Source organism: Dromaius novaehollandiae, unplaced genomic scaffold (genome assembly GCF_036370855.1).
Source record: "Dromaius novaehollandiae isolate bDroNov1 unplaced genomic scaffold, bDroNov1.hap1 HAP1_SCAFFOLD_60, whole genome shotgun sequence".
In the NCBI taxonomy this organism is placed as follows: Eukaryota; Metazoa; Chordata; class Aves; order Casuariiformes; family Dromaiidae; genus Dromaius; species Dromaius novaehollandiae.
In genome coordinates this window covers 466,084-470,963 of record NW_026991310.1, presented here as the reverse complement: position 1 = coordinate 470,963, position 4,880 = coordinate 466,084, and the positions used below count along the sequence as shown (strand labels likewise).

The 4,880-nt window shown below is 43.1% G+C and overlaps 1 long non-coding RNA gene across 1 annotated transcript; it reads left to right on the top strand.

The window, feature by feature from the left end:
* Positions 1-874: 874 nt before the first annotated feature.
* On the top strand, positions 875-4,607 carry LOC135325770 (uncharacterized). Its single transcript, XR_010386553.1, has 3 exons — positions 875-915; positions 3,682-3,852; positions 4,553-4,607. It is a non-coding gene; the product is annotated as an uncharacterized LOC135325770 (long non-coding RNA).
* The last annotated feature ends 273 nt before the right edge of the window (positions 4,608-4,880 follow it).

The window sequence follows — 4,880 nt, the reverse complement described above, 5'->3', positions numbered from 1 at the left end:
CTCTAAAGAATGAAGTCTTGTCTCTGCCAAATGCCATTTTTAATGTCTGCACCTGGGAGTCATCTTAGTTCACCATCATTTAGAGGTTTTTTGCAAGATGCTAATGAGTGATTCTGGTATTTTCCATGTCAACTTTAGACAGCAGAAGAGATGGGCAACAATCCAGCTGCTGCTTCACCGAGGTGCAGATCCCAATGCATGCTGGATACCAGCACCCCTTCTCTTCCTTGCCGTTAAAGCTGCAGATGCAGAAGCAGAGAAACTCCTCTTAGAAAGGGGAGCCAGGACTGATGTGCGGCTTCCATCCAAGGTTTTATTGCATTATAATTGATAATGATGTAGGATTCTAGATGAGTGCAGCAGCTTCTGTGTCCTGCTGTAAAATCTGCAAGTAAGAACCAGGTTTAGAATGGACAAAAAGCTGTTTAAAGTGATTATCCTGTTCAAAGAACTATTTTATAGAAAGAACTCAAAGCTCCTTATTCCCTGAGTTTTCCTTCCTCATTATGTTTTCTTGTTGCCAAGCCCATGCATGACTGGGGAATGCTTGTGAAGCTGCTCCTCAAGTTGGTAACAGCTGTTGTGATTTTGGTACGTTGTGTATCTGGTACCTTGAGCTTTCCACTGTCCCGTAACTCAGTTTGTAGGTTCATGGTGGCTGAAAGTGAGACACAGTATGTGGGAAGAGGAAGCTGGGATTATTCTTTTGAAAATATTTGGTACTGTTTTAAGTTGCGATAAACAGGAGTCTTAATGCTATGTTTCTTTTTTCAGTTTGGGGGTTTAACCCCTCTCCACATAGCTGTATCTATTCCTGGGGAGGAAGGAGTCCAGATAACACAGTACCTCCTGCATTCTGCACCAGATCTTGACGCAAGGGCAGAAGATGGAAATGAGGTATATGGTCCAGACCAGGTATGTTGCTTTGTGAGCTCAGCTTCTTGCAGCTCTTGAAGGCTGCACAATACATAAGCAGGGAGTTGAGCTTCCTGCCTGCTTGATTTCCGTGAAATTTTTGCATCCTATTGGAATAACTATGTTCCTTTAAAAAAGAAAAAAAGTAAAAAAAAAAAAAAAAGCCACTGGAGGTCTGTATTATTGGGTTACAGTAAACACATCCATGTGTTTTGATGCCCCAGAACATTTTTGCTGTCATGCCTCGTTTAAGGCAGAGGTTAAAAGTCTCTTGTGGGCAGTCTAGTATAAATGCCTGAAGGTATAATGAGAGCAGTGAACATAGGACCACTGTCAGAAACAGATACATGATGGGACCCGCTTGTTTCATCTCCATGGAGCCTGCCTACTTGTTTTTGTTTTGTTTTGTTTTCCTTGAACACAGACTCTTTCTGCTGGATTCCTGCAGCATTCACTGTGCCCCCAGAGTTACAGAAAGATAGCTCTGCAGTAAACTTTTTTGGTAGTACAGAACTTTTTGGTTAGGGTTGCCATTTTTTTTGATAATTGTCTACTTGTGATGGAGCTATACCAGCGAAAAGTGCTCTTTTTGGCATTTGTTACCTGAGGAATTACTTTACGTTATAGTACTTAAATCATTTCACAGAATTACCAAACAGTTGAGAGTTTGGAAGGGACCTCTGAAGATCGTCTGGTCCAAAACCCCAGCTCAAAGGAGGGTCAATGAGAGCAAGTTGCTCAGGACCTTGTCCAGTTGGGCTTTGAATATCTCCAGGAATGGAGACTCCATGGCCTCTCTGGGCAACCTCGTCCAGTGTTTGATCACCCTCACAGGAAAAAAAGATTTTTATTATGTTCAAGTGGAATTTCCTGTCTTTCAATTCCTGCCCATTGCTTCTTGTCCTGCCACTGGGTGCCACTGAGAAGAGTAAGGCTCCAGCTTGTTTACTCCCTCCCATCAGGTATTTATACACATTGATAAGATCCCCCTGAGCCTTCTCTTCTCAAAGCTAAACAATCGCAGCCTCTCCTTGCACGAGAGATGCTCCAGTTCCTTAATCCTCTTTGTGGTCCTTTGCTGGACTTGCTCCAGGGGAGTCCAGAACTAGACACACAGATGTGGTCTGACCTGGGCTGAACAGAGGGGAAGGATCACCTCCATTGACCTGCTGGCCACACTCTTTCTAATGCTGCCCACGATGCTGTTGGCCTGCTTTGCTGCAAAGGCACGTTACTGGTCATGTTCAGCTTGTCCACCAGGACCCCCAGGTCCTTTTCTGCAGAGCTACTTTCCAGTAGGTCAGCCCCCAGCATATACTGGTGCCTGGGGTTATTCCTCCCCAGGGGCAGGACTCTGCACTTCCCTTTGCTGAACTTCATGAGGTTCCCCTCTGCCCATCTGTCCAGTCTCTCGAGGTCCCTCTGAATGGCAACGCAGCCCTCTGGTGTATCAGCCACTCCTCCCAGTTTGGGATCATCAGCAAACTTGCTGAGGGTGCACTCTATCCCTTCATCCAGGTCAATTAGTAAACAGTAGTAAACAACTTAACCAGTATTGTCCTTGTATTGACCCCTGTAGGTGCACCACTGGTGACTGGCCCTCGGCTGAACTTCATGCCACTGATCATAACCCTTTGAATCCGGTAGTTCAGCTAGTTTTCAGTCCTCACTGTCCATTTATGTAAGCCATACTTTAGGAGCTTGTCTATGCAGACGTTGTGGGAAAAAGTTTTGACAGCCTTACTGACATCAAGGTAAATGACATCCACTGCTCTCCCATCTTTCACCAAACTGGTCATCTCCTTGTAGAAGGCTATCAAGTTGTTCAGGCTCGATTTCCCCTTTGTAAATCCAAGCTGACGACTCCCATTCACTTTCTTTTCCTTAGTATTTTTGGAAATGGCTTCCCAGAGGATGTGCTTCATCACCTTCCCAGGGATTGAAATGAGGCTGACATACTTGTAATTCTGCAGATCCTCCTTCTTGCCCTTCCCGAATATAGGAGTGACATTTGCTTTCTTCCAGTCCTCAGGAACCTCACGTGGTAGCCATGACATTTCAAAGATAATTGAGTGACCTTGCAATGACATTGATGGGCTCCCTGACATCCCATCAGGTCCTAGTCACTTGAAAAATGAGTTGGCTTGTGTAACAGGAAAGATAAGATTTGTCTTGTCATGACAGTGGCTAAGGTGAATGTCTGTTTGCAGTCCAGGGAGGTTTAGATAGCTTCTTCAGTTTGTATTGCAGTACTTTCTCCTTTAGTAGCAATCAGGATGACTTGGTACCTGTTTGCAAACAGTATGCAGTTATAAAATGCCCAGATGCAGTGCAGGTATATTACTTTCTGACATACCATTTTTTATTTTTTTATATTGGTCTGGTAAGCCTATATTCATGCACCTTAAATGAATGACATGTGAATGAACTTGAGTGAAGACCCTTTTTGCCTGATAGCTTGCTTCTTTCTTCCCACCCCTCACTGTATCATTTGGCCCAGTAAAAGTTATTAAATTCTGTCTGTAAAATTTTCCTTCCCTGGATTCCTCCAGTGGAATGAAATTTCTTAATGTGCAGTGCTGAAGATGATTTAGGCAGATGGAATCTGAATGTAAAGAAGGAAGTAGAAAAAGGGTGGCCATTGCTTTGGTGAGGCTGAACAAGTCTCGTCCATGATTGACATCCAGAGCAATGGGTGACCAAGCAGTTTATTTTCTTCTGTATGTCTCTGAGCTATGTTACAAATGTTCACATAATTTCACTTAGGTTCCTCTGCCTCAAACCAGAGAAACCCAGTTGTCCCGTGGTGTCACTGTGCACCTGAAGAATGAAGCAGGACCACCAAAAGGGTACTTCTCCTCCTATTTTGGTCCTGTTCCAGAAGAAGGTGGAAGGAGTGCATTGCATATTGCATGCGAAAGAGAGGATAACTGTGAGGTAAGAGCATGGCATCCGAGGTTCTGCTCATAGAGAGTACTTATGAGCTAAACTCCCCAAATGACATATCTAGGGAGTGAATACTTTTCATCCCTCTGTAAGGAGCTGATTGAATTCCCAGGATAAACTCCTTACCTTGTGAATTATTAGTGTTGTACTGATTAAAAACCCATTAGCACTTGAGAAAAAAATATTTCTTAAGTCTTTAGAATTCTGTTTAACACAGGAAATTCCTCTGCTTAAGTTTCCATTAGTGACTTGGCCATTAAGTTTTACTATTCACGAGGCCAATTTGAAGCTGGACAGTCTGAGTTTTCTCATGTGCTAACCTTTGAGCATTTGGGTTTTTACCGTAGTAACATTCTTCTAGCAGATTTACGAGGTGTGCACTTGGAGGAAGGAGAGGTTTTTGAGAGAGGAGATGTACTTCTTCAGAGGCAAGCTTACGTATACCCTTTGGCAGCAGGGTTAATGAGATTTGGTAATCTGATGGAGAGGTTTATGCATAACACTACCATGCTTGGGGTTCTTAGCCATGAGAAAATGGAGGTATATTTTTGCTATAGGATCATAGCTTAGGTGAAAGGCTTGAACGTGTTTTATGCTGCTCATTTTGTTCATTATTGTTACATATACATTATATTTAAAAGTTAACATTATTATGATCTAATTCCACCTTTTTCTGCACCTGCCTACACAGCATGCCAGAGATGTTATCCGCCTCCTTTTAATGCATAAGGCAAATCCAAACACACTATGGAGTGGCCATTCACCACTTTGCTTAGCAATCGCCAGTGGGAATGATTTGGTGAGCATCTTTGAGTTCCTCTTTACGTGTGTTGTACTCCTCCATTTGTCTCTGCCTTCTCTGATGACAGGCAGACTTGGGTAACTAGTTATGTTTGCCATAATTCATTCCCAGTGAAAGTACTAAATTTGCTTTTCTTTCAAACCTGTGGATGTTGCATGAGCTGAACTAGAGGAGCCCTGTAGTATGACAGTGATAGCTAGAAATATTTGGTAAGATT